Below are 22,849 nucleotides of genomic sequence, written 5' to 3'. Positions count from 1 at the left end.
AAAGTGGGGACCAGCAAGTATAAGATGACTTTAAGTCATTAGAGGATTGGGCTATGAATGGCTATGTCCCCCCATCTACTTTCCTTCCCCTCTCCTCACCAATGTCTCATCAAATGAATCTGATTTGTAAAAATGCTAAGAGAGACATTGCACATATCTTTGTAAACCAAGAAAACCAATAATAATGATAATAATAATAATAATAATAATAATAATAATAATAATAATAAACAACTCTTAAAAGAAGAAGAAGTATGCACCACATGAGAGGGGGGGAGCACATCTTTAAAGTTGTTAAATGTTACAAATATTATGCCTGAATGTATCCTTTCAACTTGACAGCTCAGGGAAGTTACCTAGCTTTAAAAATCATACAAAATCAACTCCTTTGCCAGTTTCCTCCATTCCAACGCTATTTTGCCCTTGAAAAAAGGACTCCGGGAAGTGCCCAGAGGTGACAATTGCTAAAATTATTGTACGCCAAGGAAAGCCTAATCCCATCACCAGACTTGCCTAGTGGTCCAGACATGCAAATGAAGTTCTATTGTACTTTGGGTGGTGGGACTTCACAGGTGTTTGCCTATGCTAATCTTATCAATGATGCTGTATGAACTGTATTCTGGGATATTGTGGGAAGTTTTAAAAGTCAATGTTGCCCCATGCTTCGGGTTCCTCCTGCTGTTGGAACCTGTTGTGCAGCAATAAAGGATCTAACTCTACTCACTGCTGTTTTGCTCCAAAGTAAAGGTAAAGGGACCCATGACCATTAGGTCTAGTCGTGACCGACTCTGGGGTTGCGCGCTCATCTCGCATTATTGGCCGAGGGAGCCGGCGTAAAGCTTCCAGGTCATGTGGCCAGCATGACAAAGCCGCTTCTGGCAAACCAGAGCAGCACATGGGAACACCGTTTACCTTCCCGCTGTAGCGGTTCCTATTTATCTACTTGAATTTTGACATGCTTTCGAACTGCTAGGTTGGCAGGAGATGGAACCAAGCAACGGGAGCTCACCCCGTCACAGGGATTCGAACCGCTGACCTTCTGATCAGCAAGCCCTAACCACAGCGCCACCTGGGTCCAAATTACTCCAAATTACTTGGCTGGAATTTCCTTTTTTTACTGACTGCATGGACCCACAGGGGACTTGTACCCAGATGAGCTGGGCTGTTGAGTACTCTCTCAACCCAGGATTTCCCTTAACAAGGTCTAAGATAACAGAGGTGCTCAAAACTTTGATGTTGGTCTCAAGCTCCCCCCTTCCCTTGTAATATTTAGGAAATCAGCAGAGGAGGAGGAGGAGGAGGAGTAGTTTGATAACCCGCTTTATCACTACTCGAAGGAGTCTCAAAGCGGCTAACATTCTCCTTTCCCTTCCTCCCCCGCAACAAACACTCTGTGAGGTGAGTGGGGCTGAGATACTTCAAAGAAGTGTGACTGGCCCAAGGTCACCCAGCAGCTGCATGTGGAGGAGCGGAGACGCAAACCCAGATCTCCAGATTACAAGTCTACCGCTCTTAACCACTACACCAGTGCTCCCCAACCTTTTTATCGTCGCGGACCAGTCAACGTTTGATAATTTTACTACGGCCCGCTGAGGGGGGGACGTTGATTGTTTTGCGGCCCGCTGAGGGGGGAACATTGATTGTTTATATTTTATTTAGATTGTTTTGATTTAATAATTTTAATTTAATTGTATTTAATGTTCATTGGGCGGCCCGGTACCAATTGATGCATGGACCGGTACTGGTCCGTGGCCCGGGGGTTGAGGACCACTGCACTACACCACACTGGTGTACGTTCCCATTTTTTGGTCTCATCTCCTAGACTTGCACACATAATTTCTTGCAACTCTGAAAGTCATTCCCATTTAAATTATCTCTCCTATCTTCAATGCCTAGCTGTGAGCCTTTGGGGGGGGGTTTACTTTGTTTCCCCCCATTTATCAGGCAGTTAAATACCTCATAGAACAAAGCCAACTAATTGTCCATTACCCTCTTTGAATAGCTCACCTATTTACGGATGTCTACTTTGCACAGATTTCCTCATTATGAAGGGGGGGGGTTTGGAGTTCTTCTTCACACTTGATCATGGCATCCTGGGTTCTGAAGGAATGAGCATTTAAACTCCAGGAAACTCTGTTTAGATCAGGATGTTTTAATCGAGTCATCCACAGCCGGGCTCTCAGTCTTGTCTAACTACCTGTGGTTTACAAGCATTGAGATCCCCACTGCTTTACGATGAACAATCAGAACTCTGAAGGAGATGGCTGTTGGACACCAGGCAGGGAGAAAAGTATAGCATTTGCCACCTGCTTCTCTTCCCTTCTTTATGACTCATCTTAGCCTCCATCTTCCAAAACAACCTCCAGATAAGTGAAACACTACTGATACACCAGGGCTGTTATAGGCGATGAGATGCTGATCGCAGAGGCCATCAAGAAGATCCTTCACAGATGCAAAAATGAGTGTGGTTTTATGGAATCATAGGATTGTAGAGCTGGATGGGGTCCAAAGTCCAACCCCTTAAAATGCAGGAATCCCAGCTGAGGAATCCCCAGCAATCAACCGTAATGGACTAGCTGGATGCCATGGGGTGGTGGGAGGCACTAACTGGAGAACCCTCAAGTGGACCCTCAAGTGGACCCTCAACTGGAGAACCCTCAAGTGGACCCTCAAGTGAAGAATGCTCAGAGCCAAGGGATTGGTGGTGAGACAATGATGAGATCCAGAGGGAGAAGAGGGAGAAGACTGGGAAGAGGAAGTGTTGGAAGATGAAGAGGTAACAGGGTTTAGTGAGCAGGAAGAGTCTGTAGCAGAGAGCAATGCAGAATCAGAGGCAGAGGCTGGAGAGGATGAGGGCCAAGAGGCAGATGTGAGTCAGGCTGGTGAAAATGCCAGGATGTCCCCCCGCTATGTCCAGCTTGCCTCCCCACTCCCTGGTCTCCTAGAAACAGAAGTGGAATGTAGAGGGACAAGCAAAGACAGGCAAGGCAAATGGGGATTGCTTGGGAAGGACCTGGGGGAGGATGTGTCTTAGACAACTGTGGGAATGTGGGAATCTTCAGTCCCTGCAACTGCCTCAGAGGGGCAAGATCAAATTGGAACAACTTGCTGTGCTCACTAGGCTTGGCCTCCAGAGCCGACCTTGCTTCCTTGAATAAAGAGTTAACTGCACTGACACTGTGTGATTGATGGCTGACCTGCTCCTGACATCAACATCTGTTGGAAAACCTCTAATGAAGGAGAATCCACCACTTCTGAGGTAGTCCATCCCACAGTCAAACAGCTCTTGCCGTCAGAAACCTCTTCCTAAGAATTAGTGGAATCTCCATTCTTGTAATTTCTTTATTTAAAACATCTGCAAGAAAAACAACAACATTTTAAACACATTGTTTAAATACACGCTTCTGAATCTATTTTTTTTCTTAGAATACACACTAATAAATGCATTTTCTCACAAAATGTGCATTTTTAAACACATTTTTTTCGGCGGGAAGTGAGTGTGGGGGCTTTTTGGCCAAGAGATGAGAAATTTAGCGGGTTCCTACTTTTAAATCTCTATGCTAGCCTGGGAGCTCAGTTTGTACCAGAAGATCCAACTATCAAATATTTCACCCCAAAAGTCGCTGCCCAATCCCTCCCCACTCAGAAAAAAATGTTGCCATATTTGCCATGTATGGAAATTCCACTTGCTTCCCTGAGAATTCCTTAACTCTTGCCCAAGTAGGGCAGTACCCAGCCAAGCTTTTGCCTAAGTTTCATTTGAGGCAAAATTCGTTAGCAACTCCACTGCAAGCAAAGCTTCTTTTTGAAATACTTTCTCTTCTGAGAAACATTACCCTAACATCTTCTTCCAGGCCATTGATTCTATTCTGAACCCATTAAACAAAGAGAGAGGGGAAAATTATAAATCACGAGCAGGAGGCATTGGCACAGAAGACGATGAACAGTTTAAGAGAGGCTCTTTGAAAGAAAAAAGAAAAGAAAAAGGCCATTAGTTGAAAAGCCAAGTTGCCTCTTAATTTCTGATAATTTTTCATCTTACTCATGTTTCACCCCTCCCTTCACAAGAGATTGATGCATGAACTACATCACTGTGTCATAGCCACCAAGTAACCATACAATTCTATACAATAATGAACCAGTCTCTTTGTGTGGTCAGCACGGCTGGTGAAGACAATGTATTTCAGTGTCGGCTCCTGAAATATCCAGCATGTTATTGACCATCAAAGAAAACTTCTATTTATCTTTCCCTTCTGGCTAAGACAGATTTCTCATGAGTGGTGTTGCCTGCCCCTCTGTTTTCCGTATTCTTTCTCCCAGTGGCCTATATCTTAAAAGGTGATGAACTCATTTACGGCTGGGATTCATTGATGAGGGGAAGGGCTGTAACTCAGTGATGGAACATTTATCTTGCATGAAGAAGGTCTCCGGTTCGACCACTGGGATCTCTAGGTAGGACCCAGGAGAGTTGCTATTCCCATTCAGTGTAGACAATACTGAGCTAGATGGACCAATTGTCTAACATAAGAACATAGGGAGATCCTGCTGGATCAGGCCATGGCCAATGCAGCATCTTGTTCTCAAAGTGAACAACCAGATGACTGTGGGAGACCCACATGCAGGACATGAGCAGAAGAGCACTCTTCCCTCCTGATGGCCTTATTCTGCCTCCATGGCCAAAGATTGTTGTTTAGTCGTTTAGTCGTGTCCGACTCTTCGTGACCCCATGGACCATAGCACGCCAGGCACTCCTGTCTTGCACTGCCTCCCGCAGTTTGGTCAAACTCATGTTCGTAGCTTCGAGAACACTGTCCAACCATCTTGTCCTCTGACGTCCCCTTCTCCTAGTGCCCTCAATCTTTCCCAACATCAGGGTCTTTTCCAAGGATTCTTCTCTTCTCATGAGGTGGCCAAAGTATTGGAGCCTCAGCTTCACGATCTGTCCTTCCAGGGTGCACTCAGGGCTGATTTCCTTAAGAATGGATAGGTTTGATCTTCTTGCAGTCCATGGGACTCTCAAGAGTCTCCTCCAGCACCATAATTCAAAAGCATCAATTCTTCGGCGATCAGCCTTCTTTATGGTCCAGCTCTCACTTCCATACATCACTACTGGGAAAACCATAGCTTTCACTATACGGACCTTTGTCGGCAAGGTGATGTCTCTGCTTTTTAAGATGCTGTCTAGGTTTGTCATTGCTTTTCTCCCAAGAAGCAGGCGTCTTTTAATTTCGTGACTGCTGTCACCATCTGCAGTGATCAAGGAGCCCAAGAAAGTAAAATCTCTCACTGCCTCCATTTCTTCCCCTTCTATTTGCCAGGAGGTGATGGGACCAGTGGCCATGATCTTGGTTTTTTTGATGTTGAGCTTCAGACCATATTTTGCGCTCTCCTCATTCACCCTCATTAAAAAGGTTCTTTAATTCCTCCTCGCTTTCTGCCATCAAGGTTGTGTCATCTGCATATCTGAGGTTGTTGATATTTCTTCCGGCAATCTTAATTCCGGTTTGGGATTCATCTAGTCCAGCCTTTCGCATGATGAATTCTGCATATAAGTTAAATAAGCAGGGAGACAATATACAACCAAAGATAGTAATGGCCAAAGATAGTAATGCTTTAATATGCACTTGCTGGAAATCACAGGAGGACAAAAAGGAGGAATGCCTAAGAGAGGTTTAGGCCAGGCTAACCTGAGGAAGAGAATATTCTTATTTCACTATTTCACCATTTTCTTGAAACAAAAAAAATTTGCTTCCAATAGCACCTTAGAGACCAACTAAGATTGCTATTGGTATGAGCTTTTCTTCAGATACACAGATACTTCAGATACATCTGTGTATAGCCGTGCCTCGGTTTACATCCGCTGCGGTTTGAGTACTTTCAGTTTGAGTACTCAGCATACCCGGAAGTGTTTACTTCCGGGTTCCACGGTGCACGCATGCACAGAAGCGGTCCACATTAATTAATTATATGCCTTTTTTATTCTGTATTTTTCCTTTTTCAGTCTTTTATCTTTTTCTGTAATGCTTTTTTGCTTTTATTGTTTTTCTTGTATTCTGGAAAAAATAATAATAAAAAAATTATATATATAAAAAGAAGCGGTCCACATAAAGCACTCTATCGACACTTAAAGTACTCGGAACTAATTGAGTACTTAAACCAAGGTATCACTGTATCTGAAGAAGTGTGCATGCACACGAAAGCTCATACCAATGACCAACTAAGTTGGTCTCTAAGGTGCTGCGGGGAAGGAATTTTTTTATTTTGTTTTGACTATGCCAGACCAACACAGCTACCTACCTGTAACTAGAACCATTTTCTTGCTTCATTTAGACTGGTGGCTGGGAGTGGCCGCAGAGGCCATATAACACTGGTCCTGAAAGACCTACATTGGCTCCCAGTACATTTCCGAGCACAATTCAAAGTGTTGGTGCCATAGCTGCCAAGTTATCCCTTTTTTACAGGGATTTTCCCTTATGCTAAATAGGCTTCCTCGCGAGAAAAGGGAAAACTTGGCAGCTATGGTTGGTGCAGACCTGTAAAGTCCTAAATGGCCTCGGCCCAGTATACCCAAAGGAGCGTCTCCACCCCCATTGTTCAGCCCGAACACTGAGGTCCAGCTCCAAGGGCCTTCTGGCAGTTCCCTTACCACGAGAAGCGAGGTTACAGGGAACCTGGCAGAGGGCCTTCTCAGTAGTGGCACCCACCCTGTGGAAAACCCACCCATCAAATGTCAAGGAAATAAACATCTGACTTCTAGAAAACATTTGAAACATCCCCTGTTTAGGGATGTTTTTTAATGTTTGAGATTTTATCATGTTTTTAATATTCTGTTGGTAGCCACCCAGAGTGGCTGGGGAAACCCAGCCAGATGGGTGGGGTATAGATAAACCTATTATTTATTATAATAATATAATATAATATAATAATATAAAACAAAGTTATTAATAAAGATAAACCAATATCAATTCATTTTTCTTCTTCTGACACATCCTTTCTCTCTCACCCGGGACTCCACTCACCCTCTCCCCCAAACAAACTCACAGCTCAGCCACAAAAATCTCAAAAAGAAAAAGGGTTCCTAGAAACTTCTGCCATCTCCCTAGTCTTTAGGCTCGCTTTTAATGGTAGGGTCCAAGGTGGATGGAGTTTCTCCAGCCTACACCCAGCTATGTCCCACTCGGTGGTCGGATGTGTTCTCCACACCTATTTCCAGGTACCTCAGGTTGGGTCAGTTTCCTGGGGTGTCCAAAGGATAGAAAAAATATTATCATTCCCAGGGCAATAAATCAGCAGTGATGAACCTATATCCCACAGGTCTAATTAGGACCACTGTGGCAAACTCACTCCCACCTACCCAACCCTGGGTGCCATATGTCAGGTGTGGGGCAGGTAAGGATGTGGCCTGGCCACAGAGGGTTTACAGGTACTGTTAATCAGTGCCTCCAAAGCACTGAGTGCAGTATTTAACCAATGCCAACAATCAGATGATTGCTGGGGCTTCAATAACCCTATGCATGGAAGCCCTGGCAATCCCCACGACCTGCACTTTGCAGTCTCAATGATCAGCTAATCATCAGGGCTTGCAAAAAGTGGGCTCGGTGCTATCCGAGCCCCAATGATCAGTGGTCTGTCAGAGCTGCTTTGCACAGAGCTGTGCGAATCTGAATCAGCTGCTGCCAGGTGATTGGCAGGTTGATGTGCTGCCCTGCCCACCTTTCAATTTCATTTAATTCATGCCTTCCTCACTTGGTCCTACCAGGGCTGGCATGTCCATTAAGGTGAACTAGGCAGCTGCCTAGGGCACCAAAATGGAGGGGGCGCTGGCATGACGGGGAGTGCTGCTGGCTTCGCAGGACTCGCTCTGCCGCGCAGCCGCTGCACCCCAACGCCCCCTACCCGCATCCAGGGCAGGCGGCAGCAGCGGCACCGGTGCAGCCCAGGCATGCCTGGAGTGCCGAGGGCAGCAGCGTGTGGAGGACACATGGGGCAAGAGCAGCCCCTACCCGCGGTGCACACATGCCAGAGCCAGGCCTTCAGCTCCAGGCGCCGTCACCGCACTCTCCTTCTCGGGCAGGCGGGAGCAGCTGCTGTTGCCCCCGGAGGTCCATGGTTGAAGCCTGAGGGCTGCCAGAGCAACCCAGCCATCGACTTCGTAGGTAAGCGGGAGGGGCGCTGGGAAGGGAAGGGGGTGAAGGCTGGGCCAGGCCCGCAGGGAGGAGGCAGACATCCGGGGGGGGCGGGCAGAAGGTGATCTTGCCTAGGGCACAAAAAACCCTAGCACTGGCCCTGGGCGCTACCTCAAATTCCATCCAGTGCATGTTTGTGTTGGGGAGCCTTGAGCGATGCCCTAACCCACTTGTAGCTTACCCCACAGCCTCCTTCTGAAGCAGATCTGGCTTGATTTTTGAATCGAATAGATGGGACAGGGGAGAGAAGAGAATTTGGTTACCGCATAATGATTATTATTTTTTTGTAAGCATTTTGCGAACAGAGTACAATTACAACCTTTCATTCCCTTTCTCTCATTTGCCATTATATCTGTGTGAGTGGGGGATAGTGAACAATAAATTAGCCTAGTTAGAGGTGTAGGCGAAGGCCTTTCCTTGTCAGCTGTGTCAATAAAGTACAGGCATAACATCAGTTTCCCATTACACACATCTTTCACACTCATATATTACTCAGTGTAATGGGAAAAGGGACACTGCAAGCTGAAATGAAAAGCGAAATTGAAGCAAAACCAGCCAGTAACAGCTGAGAGGAGAAAAAATAAAACTAAAATAAGCAGTAGCGACCAAGCCTTTAGTCAGCATTTCTGGAAAGAAGTGGTTTTCCATCTCAGAAATAGTCTACTCTACAGAGTAGAATAGTCTACTCTACGGAGATTCCTGGAATTAAATACATTGCTTTTCCTTCTATCAAATCTCTCAGAATGCTTTGAAAACTCTGTATAGTAGATTTCAAAATATTTATGGTGGCTTATTAATGCATATAGGGACCCAGGTGGCACTGTGGTTAAACCACTGAGCCTAGGGCTTGCTGATCAGAAGGTCGGCGGTTCGAATCCCTGTGACGGGGTGAGCTCCCGTTGCTTGGTCCCAGCTCCTGCCAACCTAGCAGTTCGAAAGCATGTCAAAATGCAAGTAGATAAATAGGAACCGCTACAGCGGGAAGGTAAACGGCGTTTCCATGTGCTGCTCTGGTTTGCCAGAAGCGGCTTTGTCATGCTGGCCACATGACCTGGAAGCTATATGCCGGCTCCCTCGGCCAATAATGCGAGATGAGCGCGCAACCCCAGAGTCGGTCACGACTGGACCTAATGGTCAGGGGTCCCTTTACCTTTTTAAAAGCCATATCAGTTTCAGTCCCCATATCAGTTTCAGTTTATTGGTTAGCTTTTCAAATAAGGCTGTTTCCCATACTATTTGATACCATTGGTCCATGAATACTTTTTAAAGAAAAAAAATCACAAATTGCTGCAAACTGCAAAGTGAATTGAAGAATGGCAGGGAGGGGGGGGTATAATCTGAAAGAGCGGGAATTAATAGATCTTCCCATCTCTAGACAGAAGCTGCCACCAAGAACTTGTGCAACATTGCAACAGTACAAGGCCTTGAACTAGTTACAGGTAGATAGCCATGTTGGTCTGACGCAGTCAAAACAAAATAAAAAAAATCCTTCCAGTAGCACCTTGGAGACCAACTAAGTTTGTCATAGGTATGATCTTTCGTGTGCATGCACACGAAAGCTCATACCTATGACAAACTTAGTTGGCCTCTAAGGTGCTACTGGAAGGATTTATTTTTATTTTGTTTCAAGGCCTTGAACTGTCACAGATGTCACAGAAATTTTTTACCCCTTGGAAACAAAAACATTCATACAACAGTTCTCCATAAGAAGAAATTCTGAGACAATGAAGGTGAGAAGTTGGGCACTTTCTCCCCAGGTGACCAACCACTACTGGTCTAGACAGAAGAGTTTGGCAATCCATCAGGAAGTTGCCTTACATTGAATAAGACTAGCTTGGCAACACTTGCTTCTTGCGGCTCTCTATTATATCAGTTTTAAAGCACATACCTCATCTTTCTGCCCAAAGGGGCACTCAAGTTGATGGTGTGAGTCACCATCTTTGAGACTCGGCTCAGCAACCGCATCCTGCCTTGCAGGATTTCTGAAGATGTGTAATGCAAAAGGGAGCAATGTTTGAGTTTTCCCTAGCTTGCATTGACTTCTCTTGCCTAGAAAATAAGCAAACATCGCTAAGAAAATGACAAACTGAAGTGGCCTCTATCAAGATGATGATAGATATGGTAGTTTGCTGATTGTTGCATTTCCAATAAGAGGCACAGGGAATTAAGAACTGCAGAGAAGGGAGCTTGGAACTAAGGGAATGTGACGCCCTCCTGATAAATTTCACTTAATTTCAATATACGCTTTTGAGGGTGGGTTTTTTTGGCTTACAGATACTTTGCTAGGTAGGGAGCCATCCAGTTTTCTTCCAGGAGGAGAGTGTGGGATAACTAGGTCAGGGGTTCGCAAACAAAGGCCCAGGAGCCGGATGCGGCCCACCGGGCTCGTTAATCCAGCCCGTGATCCTTGCGGAATCTGCCGCCCACTCAGTCAGTCCCCACGCTAAACCAGTGTGGCACGGAGGCCTCGCCATGCAGGGACTGAGTTCCGTGACGCTGGTGTGGCTTCAGATTGGCCGTGGGAAGCTCCTGCAGCCAATCTGAAGCCGCAGATGCCTCTGGGCAACGCTCCTTCCTTCCTGCTGAGGCAGCCGTGTATGGCCAAGAGCCAAGTGGGAGGAAGCAGTGACAGCGGGGAGGCTGCCTCTACCACCCAGGCCAGCAGCATGGGCTCTGCGCCCCACGGACCCCTGGCCAAGGCAGAGGACAGTGATGATGATGCTGCCGAAGACGAGGTGGCAGCGGCGTGAGTGGCAGAAGCGGGGGTCCTTTTGGGAGAGGGGGTCCTTTTGGGGGTGCTTTTGGGAGGGGGTGGTTTGGGGAGAGGGGGGGTCCGGCCCCCCACAAGGTCTGAGGGACGATGGACTGGCCACCTCCTGAAAAAGTTTGCTGACCCCTGGGCTAGGTAATCAAGTTTTGTTTCCCTACCAGTCTATCTGAGAAGCTCAAAGTTGCTCCAGCTCGCATTGCATGGCTCTCACAAGCAACTCTTGAGTTCCTATAACAATATTGTAGGAACTTCCATCACTTTGGAATGAAGACCAGTTTTGCTGCCTGTGCAACTTTTCTGATTGCTGAATGGAAAAGCACAAGAACCTGACCTTTGAAGAGTTTGTAAGTAAACCAGTTTTAACTTACCCAGCATGTGGTCTTTTCCTACTATTATTTCCTGTTGTTGTTGTTGTTGATGATGATATTATTTATTTATTTTATTATTATTATAATGGAATCGTGAAGCTGGAAGAACCACGAGGGCCATCTAGCCCAACCCCCTGTAATGCAAGAATCTTTTGACCAATGTGGGGCTCAAACTCAGGACCCTGAGATTAGGAGTCCCATTCTCTACCAACTGAGCAACAAGGGCAGCAGATAAAGCCACTTTTCTGACTGGGAATCGAACACAGGTCATGGCAGTGAAAGCGCCAAGTCCTGTCATTGTAATTTGCTTTGGTGCAATTTATTGAAGGATGCAGTATAAATAAATTCTGGAATTTGATGGATGATTTTATTGCCTATTTTATGTGCTTATTTAGCAGTATTTTAAAGCCACTTTCCTGGGCAAACCCATCCAAAGTGCTTTACAACATTTAAGGCCCCCTTGCCCTGATAGGTGAAGAATAAAATATTAATAAAAAGCTCATTAGAATTATATCTAGAAACTAACAAAATAATACCACACCTCTAAAACTGATAAAAAGATGCATTTTCATAACTTTCTGAAATTCCTGCAGCCACCAGGAAGTAATCCTGTTCTCTTGCAGTGTACTCTGTGACCACAGAGAAAACATCTTCCTTTATTATCTTTTATCTTTTCCTTTTCCTTTTTAAAAGCCTCAGGTTGTGGAAATGTTTTGCTAGTTTGATTAAAACTCTTTTGACTTACGCAACACCTGAGCAGGAACTCTCAGATTCGGTATGTATTTCCATTTAGGCAGAATTTCGGTAGCAATTCTGTTTGAATCTGCAGTGATTTGTCAAGAACAGTGTAAATTACACCTCCGCTTTCTCAGAACAAGGAAGCACTAAATAGTGCCGACAAGATAGTCAGATGATAAACCATTCCACTTCTGGAGACATTTGTGATGGAAATGAGTTAACACTTTGAGGTGTGTGCCTGATTACTCAAATTTCTCAACTTCCTGGCTTTGAAATATCAAATGGAATTTCCAGCTCTGTGTTTACTTGCAACGTGCTGAAGAGGGCAGGAGGTTAGAGAGGGGTTTAATTTCACTTTGGAATACTTCTTAATAATAAAAAATGGGGTAGCATCTTCCTTGATTTCCTAATGGTCTTCGAAGAAGGTGCAGTGATTGCATAATAGCCTGTCAAATGGGTGCCTGATTAGTTTAGTCAATTTGGCATAAATTTCAGCTATTATTTGCAACAAAAAGATGTGGAGGATGAATAGCACAGCTCCCTTATATGGCACACTTATCAAACGAGTTATTCGACGAATCCCCCTTTCCTTTCTTTCTTGCTCCCCCAATAACCTAGCAGGGAGCGAGCGAGATGATGAGAGAAAAGGAAATCTAAAATCAATGTTTAATTAATTATCCCATCTGATTTCTTCTGTTCCCCAATTGGTGGAATCACAAAGAGGCCATTTTCATCTGAATGCGTAGAAACGGAGCTGGAGAGGTTCGTCAAAACTTTAGGCAAGTGTTTTGTTTACATTCTGACATGGCACAGAGGGATCATTTTTGGGAAAAGGGTAGCCATCTTCTCTCAAAGATGCAGTCACAACTGGGGCAGTTTTGAAAGAAAAATCACTGGACTAGAAGAATTCTTTCTATCTTTAAGGAAGCTGCATCAGATGATTTGGCTCCCTGGCCTATTGCAATGGTGTTCCCACCAAACAGGAACATAGCTGCCAAGTCTCCCGTATTCCCCGGGAAACCCCCGTTTTCCCGGCTGTCCCCAGCCGAAAAAATGGATATTTTTTTCCCCCGGTTTATTCTGGCCCGGTGGCCATTTTGGAACTGGGTGGAGCATGCTCAGAAGCGACCTTTGATGCTGCTTTTCCCAGTTCCAAAATGGCTGCAGCGCGACTTCTGGTGTGGCGGCCATTTTGGAACTGGGCACAGCAGCATCAAAAGTCACTTCTGAGCATGCTCCACCCAGTTCCAAAATGGCGGCAGTGCTACTTCCGGTCTGCTACTTCCGGTCCGGTCCCTTATTTTTCAGGCAGGAACTTGGCAGGTATGAACAGGAAAGTCTCATGGTGAGCTCAAGACTCTCTCACCCCTCATGCCAGCCCCCCTCGTAACCTACTCATGTGCAATTTTTGACATCCCACAGGATGAACCTGGTTGTCATAGTTGTCTCCTGCAGGCTGAGGGAGAGAAACTGCAGGGGAAGTGTGAGAGAAAATTCCTTTGGGGGGGGGGGAGCCCAATATGGAATCAAAGAATTGTTAGTGGAGTTGGAAGGGACCCTGAGAGTCATCTAATCCAACCCCCTGCAATGAAGGAATCTCAACTAAAGCATCCATGACAGATGACCATCCAAGTTCTGCTTAAAAACCTCCCAGGAAGGAGAGCCCACTGCCTTCTGAGAGAGTTTGTTCCACTGTCAAACAGATCTAACCATCAGTTATTCCTTATCTTAGTCAGAATCTCTGTTATTGTAACTGGAAGTCATTGTTTCAGGTCCTAACTTCTGGGGCAGGAGAAAGAGCAAGCTTGCTCTATCTTCCATGTGACAACCCTTTAGATATTTGAAGATGGCTATTGTATCTCCTCTCATTCTCCTCTTATCCGGGCTAAACATACCCAACTCCCTCAACCATTCGTCATCAGGTTTGTTTTCATCAAGATTCAGGAATGAGATGGTTATTGGGTGAAGGGAGTCCTTGAAGATTAGCTCTATGTCAATATCTATATTTTCAGAAAATTCCATCCCTACTTCTGAGGGCCTCACTAAAAGCTTGCAAGGACTACAGTGTGATGAACTAGGCCAGGCATCCCCAAACTGCGGCCCTCCAGATGTTTTGGCCTACAACTCCCATGATCCCTAGCTAGCAGGACCAGTGGCCAGGGAAGATGGGAAATGTAGTCTAATACATCTGGAGGGCTGAAGTTTGGAGATGCCTGAACTAGGCCTTGACTCCTGGCTACCCCCATGTTCAGCTATCCACTCCGCATTTTCTCAAATGCCTCTGGCTTCCTCCAAGTTCTTCCTCCTTGAGAAGGAATGTAGTTCAGCAGCAGAACATCTGTTTTGCATGAGGAAGCTCCCAGATTTAATCCCAGCATCTCTCCAGGCAGGGTTGGGAATGTGCCCCATTTGGAAGCCAGGAGCGCCATTGTCAATCAATATAAACAATACTGAGCTAGATGGATGAGTTATCTGACTCAGTATAAAGCAGCTTTCCCATCCTTCTGGTGTCCCCTCCTGACTTTCCTTCCTTTTCACCTCTTTCTACCTTCCTCCCACCAAAACCAGTATAAGAAAGATCTTGAAGTTCATGTTGATTGTGTGCTTTTCTTCCCTCCCTCCCTCTCTCTCCGTGAGCAAGGGACACGGAAAGTAGTGACTAATATCAGAGCCACGAGTGCTGCTATGTTTTATTCATAAACCCTGTCCCTCCAGTGAAATTAAAAGCAAAGCAAAGGGTCGGATCTCTGAGCCCTCTTTCCTAGAGCCTGTAAACCAATAAAGGGCTTTATATTAGCTATCGATATCTATCTCTGACTCGGCTTAATAACATCTTATTCCCTGTTTTCACCAACCATCAATAATATTTCTGCCTGCCCGCTCAGGTCCCCATCTCGCCGTGCAATTGCATTATAAAGGTCTATCAGTACAATTTGCTTCACATTCTTACTTTTGGAAAAGGCTGGCTGGCTTTTGTAATGAGAGCAGCTGCCAAGAAATCTAGACAGAATTTGTGGCCCATCTGGTTTATAATCTCCATTCAATATCTCATGAGCCTAAACTCCCCGACCAACTGATAAGTCTCAGCATGGAGACAAGGCAGAGGCCATAATCTGCAATGTGATTTCTCATTAAGGATAGGGGCATCTCAGCAAGTCTCTCATATCCTGGATATCATGGTGGAAGGTAGGGGGGGAACCTTTTTTTAAATAAGTTCCAACCTGTTACATCTTTCTCCTATTTTGACAATACAATAAGAAAAATCCCAAGTATTTAGGCCGGCTTGTGTAACAGTTGTTAAGTTGGAAAAAGGATATATTTTGCCGACATGGAAATGATTGAGTACTCGGCTAACTGATGGTGTCCTTTAAGTTCACTCTCCACTTTTAATGGCTGTGGGATGGGGAGAAACAGCAGAAGGCTGCTGAACTCAGAGTAGTATCTTTGCAAGCTTCTGGGGCATCTGTAAAGCCCACTCTTGAAAACAGAACTGTAGATCAGACGAATCTTTGGCCTGATCCAGCAAGTTTCATCTTAAATTATTACCTACATGGAATCATATCATCTGAAGAGGTCTTGTGGGTCAACTAGTGCCCCTGATTAGTGATAGGACTGCCTTAAAGAGTCTTGCATTCTCTTGCTCTCCCCCTCTCTGGTTCTACAGGGACTAGCAAACCAGCTAGCTGGAAGATCTATTAGCCTGCTTCCAGCAGACAAGGCAGGCCCAAAGAGTGCCAGTGATGGATCCCAGCATCCCTTCAGATGTGCATTGGGAAGCTGATGTTTATCACATCAGTTTGGTTGCTGCTTGATTGGCATCTTACAAGCGCTGCACTTTTGCAGACCTGCCTGTGTGGTTGAGAGCAGGAAAGTCTGGTAGCCAGGAAGCACATCAGCTCATTAGAATGTTAGCTCACTAGCTCATTAGCACACTCCTCATTAACTACTTGGCTCCATTTAGCACTGGGCTCATCTTCCTGCTTTGCCCTCTTGCGATTCTCTTTCTCTTGCAGCAGAGCCCGTGGAAGAGAGTTTATTAGAGGCAGCAGAAAGGTCAGGGATTTGGAAAATTCTCTCTCTCTCCCCAACCACAAAATAACAATTTTTAGCTGCACCTCCTATCCCCCAAGGAACAGCAACCCAAAGTTTCTCAAGTTATGCCTGGATTTCTTTCAGTGGGATGATGTTTCCAAGCCTTGACTCATTGACATTTTAATGATAAGCCCTTTTGGGGGAGTTTGCTCTAAAAGGTAGGGTAGAAATAAATAACATTTTATTTTAAAAAAAGAAATGACAATGGTAGGATGCAGGATCATTTAAAGGTCTTTTCTTCTCCTTTTATAGGGAACTGTCCTAATCTGATGCTCCCAAACTAGAGTGAGGATTGGACCACAACTTCCACTCGAATTACACACTTCTCCAGCTTCTGAGATACACAAAATAAATACAAAAATGTACATTTTATGGAAAGGATTCCTGTACAATGTGCATTTTCCAGCTGAATTCATTGATCAACTACACTTTATTCAGAATAAGCCCATTGAAAATAATTAGTATGACTAAGTTAGTGGTAGAAAAACAAATCAGAACATTTGTGGAGTAAAAAAATGTGGGAAGTTATGGGATATGCATTGGAAAGAAGTGAGCCAATGGGACCAAGGCAAAACTTTTGCAGGCACAAATAGTTTTGAATGATGTGTCACGTGCAATTCACCAAGATAGTGTCAAGAGTGCAATTCATCTTGAATGCGGCTGGATAACCCTTCCTTGCCTACAATATTGGACTTAGGTACCAGAATAAATGATTTAGTGTTTCAGAAACAAATTTGAAACAACTAAAACCACAGACCAGCTACCACAGCAACCCTAAAAATGCTTAAAATATCTCTTTATCCAGAGGTGTATATAATACAAGGTGTTGGCTGCCACACCAAACTCTGAGCGGTGAGAGATGACAGGGGTTCCAAGCACTTTCCCAGGATTCACTTTCTTTGGAATTAAGGTCAGCAGAGACTGTAGTGTCCATAGGATATATGTTTTTATTTACAAATTGAGTATAACAAGATGGAGGGACTCACAGCATCAGCCAGGGCCGTCTTAAGCATATCGGGCGCCCGGGCGCCGTGGTGCGATGATCGCTCCGGCGCCCCGTCTCTCACCGCAACGGGCGGGTCCAGTGCGCAGCACCACTGCAGCGGGCACAGCCACATGGCACCCCCCTGCTGGCCCAGCGGCCCCCGGGCTTGCCTTGAGCCAGCCCTGGCATCAGCACAACAACAGTTCTTGCTTCTCCATTTGTTGCAGCTTAGGATCTAAAGCAGAGCAAAAAGAAAAGAAAAATAGTCTTTGGTTATTCTAACTGGGGTGCCTAACCAACCAGCCAAAGCCATTATCTTAAAAAAGAAACTGGTTTAGCAGGTTCCACAGCCTCTTTCTAACCCTTACTGGGCACAGGTTCACAAGCTTAGATGGGATCCATTGTTGTTGTTAGAATCATAGAATCATAGAGTTGGAAGTGACCACAAGGGCCATCCAGTCCAACCCCCTGCCAAGCAGGAAACACCATCAAAGCATTCTTGACATATGCCTGTCAAGCCTCTGCTTAAAGACCTCCAAAGAAGGAGACTCCACCACACTCCTTGGTAGCAAATTCCACTGCCAAACAGCTTATACTCTTAGGAAGTTCTTCCTAATATTTAGGTGGAATCTTCTTTCTTGTAGTTTGAATCCAATTCATAATTGGCTTTATTATTTGTATTATGATGTGACAAGATTTGGCATTGTATTAATTGGAGTATTATTAATGAAGAATTAATAAAAATCATTTATTATTTTTTTTTAAAAACCTTCCCTAAACAGGGCTGCCTTCAGATGTCTTTTAAAAGTCAGAAAATAGTTGTTTATTTCCTTGACATCTGGTGGGAGGGTGTTCCACAGGGTGGGCGCCACCACCGAGAAGCCCCTTTGCCTGGTTCCGTGTAGCTTCACTTCTTGCAGTGAGGGAACCACCAGAAGGCCCTTGGAGCTGGACCTCAGTGTCCAGGCAGAACGATGGGGGTGGAGACGCTCCTTCAGGTATACTGGGCTGAGGCTGTTTAGGGCTTTAAAGTTCAGCACCAACACTGGATATCATCCAGACTGACTCCCCTCCAAAACTCGCAACACTTGACCCCCTCAACCCCAAACTCATAACACTAGGATGCATCTCCTTCTTTGGTGATCCCTCGTAGCCGAGTAAGATTGTCTTCCATAAACACGGTTTTAACAATGGGTCTTTAAGTGACTGTGGAGGCCAATTCCGGATCCACACGTCCTTCCACAGTGGGGACATTGGTTTCCAGGTGGGAGTTGATCACGGTGTGGATTTGCCAAGCATGCCTTCGTCCTAGCACGTTTCTCCCTTGCATCCTGAGTTTGAGTGTCTTCAAAGCCCATGACACCTTTGGTAAAGGCTGTTCTCCAACTGGAGTGCTCGCAAGCCAGTGTTTCCCAGTTGTCAGTGTTTATACTTTTTTTTTTTTTTTAGATTTGCCTTGAGACAGTCTTTAAACCTCTTTTGTTGACCACCAGCATTACACTTTCCTTTTTAAAGTTCAAAATAGAGTAGTTGCTTTGGAAGACGATCATCAGGCATCCACACAACATGACCAGTCCAACAAAGTTGATGTTGAAGAATCATTGTGTTGACACTGGTGCATACCGCTTCTTGAACATCAGATCTCAGTTATGAATCATTGCCATTCACAGACCTCTCCAGTGTGACCTTAGAAATGAACATAACTTGGAAAGGAGCAGAAATGCATTCCTGATCTAGAAGAAAACAAAACCGAAAAGAAAGCAACATAAAGATGGTTGAGAAGCAGAGGCGGAGGGGATTTTGTTTCATTAATGGGAGAAACTGCCAAGGAAAGTGTTTTGGGATTCATTAACTCAAAAACAGCAGTCCAGACTGACAGAGGTAGGTGGGAGGAAATCCTGACCTCGTGGACTGTTGGGTATCAGAGTTCATGTTATTTATTTGCAGGGTTACCCTCACCACCACCTTAAAAAAAGGAAGAAAACGGTTCAGAAGTAAGAATAGGAATTACCTTTGCTTGGATGCCTTCAGGGCCTTTTCTGCTACTGAGAGAATGAAGAGGACGGCAAGAAGGAAAACAAAATTTACTTCTTGCCCACAAGTAACCAACAGAGAAGGTAAATTCTCTTACAGCTGTACAATAGCTTAAGGTCAATTATATTCCCTCTCTGAAGGCTGCAAAGCCTTCTCCGCAAAAAGATATTAAAATTCATAACACATGAAAATTAGGAGCTACTTCTGGAAGTAGTTTCTCCTTCCATAAGTACAGAATTTCATCGCTTACATTTAGCATTTAAAGGAAACCATCCAGATAATTAAAATTCCTATAAATGAAATGTCAGAGTTAAATGTTTTCCCCCCCTTTCTTAAAAAAAAAAGAAGTCCAATGCAAAACCTTTATTCTAAAATAACATGTTTTAAATACCTGATATCTTTGCAAGAGAGTGGAATAATTAAAGTTCACTAAATAAAATGGGACTCTTGGTATTCCTATTTCTTTGTGCCATGAATAACCTTTATGGATTTTTTTCTTTCTTTCTTTCCTTTCTTTCCCCCTTCTTCTTTCCACCATCTTAAAATGCAGCCATTATTTCTAACAGCAGTCCAGGAACTGTGGATATAGCCGGAGGGGGGCTGTAAGAAGAAATTACTTATATATAAAAAATGGAGAAAAATAATCATAATATAAAAAGCTTTTGCTCCAGGCCTCTTCTCAAATGCTCCTTTGTTTTCATTTCTGCGGTCGGATGCATGTGAAATGCAGAAGAGGATGGTGAGCAATTAAACTGCATGTTAAGAGTGCCTGAGATGTGAGCTGCTATATTGCAGCAAGGAAGAATTATGAGTACAGAATACGTCCTCCTCCTTCATATCAGGCCTCAGTACTGCGTCTGCTCAGGAGCCTTAAGCAAGCTGAGATTCCCTAAGCCTCAGTACTGAGTCTGCAGCTACAGGAGAGAATCATACTGCCCTGCCTTTTAGGCTTGTTGTGAGTGAACATAAGAAGGAACGCAGGAGTCAGTCTTTACATCAAGGCTGTGTACACACACCATACGAACCCTACTTCTATAATTCATTCTGTTAGCAACAGGTTGACACTGCTTTCCTTTTGTGGGAATGTATCCAAATTGGACACCCATGTTTCCTGGGTGGAGGATTGAGTCAAAAATTCCCTTGGCACTGAACCTACCCTGGGTTACCTTGGGGAACAGAAGTGTGTGTGCTCTTATAGGGGGCTCACCTGTACAGGGATGTGGGGGGCACTGTGGCTAACCACTGAGCCTCTTGGGCTTGCCAATCAGAAGGTCAGTGGTTCGAATCCCCACATCAGGGTGAGCTCCTGTTGCTCGGTCCCAGCTCCTGCCAATCTAGCAGTTCGAAAGCACACCAGTGCAAGCAGATAAATAGGTACTGCTGTGGCCGGAAGGTAAATGGTGTTTCCATGAGCTCTGGTTTCCGTCACTGTGTTCCGTTGCACCACATGACCCGGAAAGCTGGCCACATGACCCGGAAAGCTGTCTCTGGACAAACGCCAGGTCCCTCGGCCTGAAAGCGAGATGAGCGCTGCAAACCCATAGTCACCTTTGACTGGACTTAACCGTCCAGGGGTCCTTTACCTTTACCTTTATCTCACCTGTCCAATTACGTCCATTGTTGTGCCACACCACGCCCACTGGTTTCCTCCCCTTTAATCCTCACAACAACCCTGTGAGGTCAGTTGGGCAGAAAGGCTGGGAATGGCACAAAGGCGCCCAGTGAGCTTTCATGGCTGAGTGGGAATTTGAACCCTGTTTCTCCGAGGTCTGACGCTCTCCAACTAGTTAGCGCCATCTGTAAGGAATCACTCCCTAACTGTGCAGTCCATGCACCACGGGCACAGTATTCTGAGACCTATGTTCTGGTACCTATGTTCTCCTTCCACTGTCAGAGATAGTATGCCTCTGAATACCAGTTGCTAGGAATCCCCATTAGGAAGAGGCTTGCCATGTTTGTGGGTTTCCCATAGGAACCTTCCTGGCCACTGTGAGAATAAGAGGCTGGACAAGATGAGCATTTGGCCTCATCCATTAACAGCATTCTTAAGAATAAAGGCATATGCATATTTGCATATTGCATTCATTCTTTTACACAGAAACATCAAGGAGAAATGCCATATTTAATCAGAAAAGACTTTTCCCTCCTCCAACTCCTTTTTATGCACCTTTGTGAAATTTCAGAGAAATTTTTTTTTTCCCAAGTCTATTGATTAAAAATGGAGCAGAGTCATCCAGGACCATGCCGTGTTGCTTCCTGGGCTAAAGAGAAGGTGCAGAGTGCACCTGGGACACTGCCGTGTTGTAAACAAGGTGTGCAGACAATCCCTTTCCCTCTGTTCCGACGCAGAAACAAAAGTGGATGCCTAGAGAGCATTACCCAATCGGACCGAGGCTTCTCTTTCCTTTCATTCCTTCCTTCCCGTTTGCTAGTCGTCTTTGGGTCCTTTTGTTCAGGAAAAAAAAGCCCAAAGGAACCCGATTTGGAGGAAGCTCACACATGAAAAGGGATTTAGTCTCCATTCAAATTGCATGAACTGAATGGCTATGAACTCCCTCTTTGAATATTCAGCTCTACTTTTATTATTGTTATTACTATTATCTATCTACTGTCTCTATTGAATTTAAACTTCCAGGCTGCTGATACGGCCCTGATCTTCTTTGTTGAGATGAGATGAGCCTTGTGGTGTTGGCTTTTCAAATAAATAAATAAATAGCCCATTCTTAAGCAAATTAGAAATGCTCTATTTCCATAGTGACTTTTCGAATAATTATGACTGGCGCTTATTAGATACACCACCTCCTCCCAGCCCTGACTCTGTCCCACTCAGATTACAAAGACGGCAATGTTCGTGCCATCTCAAACTCATTTCAGTCGGCTGTCTTTGTATAATACAGATACTTCCTGCCCTCCCTCCCTCAACCCCACCCTTACGAATCCTTTATTCTCAGGTAACTTTATTCCAAGTTGGAGTTTTGTGCTTTAAAAAAATATTTTTAAAAAATCATCCTTTCAAAAGAAAGAAATGGTTCTCCAATGAATAGTTCCCTGCTGGTGGGGAAAAAAGTTTATTAGCACATACCGTATTTCCCCCTTTTAAAGACACCGTCTTATAACTTTTTTCCTAAAAAAAAACACAGGGTGGCTTACTTTCGGTGGGATGTCTTTTAAATTTATTTATTACCAGTATGGTTTATATGGCTTAGGGCGCTGGCTCAGGGCGCTGCTGGGCTCTCTTGAGTGTTCGGCGCTGCAGCAGCCACCGGTTCCGGGTGGTGGGGCGGCGGGTGTCCTTGGCTGGGCCAGGCTCCAAGCTCCTTGGCCGGGCCAGGCAAGGAAGAAGCAGTGAGCCCAGCAGTGGCGGCAAGCACGGAAGCAGCAGGGACGGCGGTGGACGAGAAGGCGGAGCGCGGGGATGCAGCCAGCAAGGCGGGAGCGCGATCAGCTGTTAAGCGGAGCTCTTGGAGCGCCGCTTCACAGCTGATCGCGCTCCTGCAGTGCCAGCCACATGAAGTGACTCTGTGAGTGGAGGTACCTGTGGGGGTTGGTTTTCGCAGCGCAGAAGTATGGCTTATTTTGGGGGTATGTCTTATATTTCTCAAATGCTTAAAAACCCTGCCATGGCTTACTTTATGACTACATATTAAAAAAGCGGAAACAGGGTAATACCTCCTAT

Source organism: Zootoca vivipara, chromosome 10, assembly GCF_965207765.1.
Source record: "Zootoca vivipara chromosome 10, rZooViv2.hap1.1, whole genome shotgun sequence".
In the NCBI taxonomy this organism is placed as follows: Eukaryota; Metazoa; Chordata; class Lepidosauria; order Squamata; family Lacertidae; genus Zootoca; species Zootoca vivipara.
Note: the sequence above shows the minus strand (reverse complement) of the source record.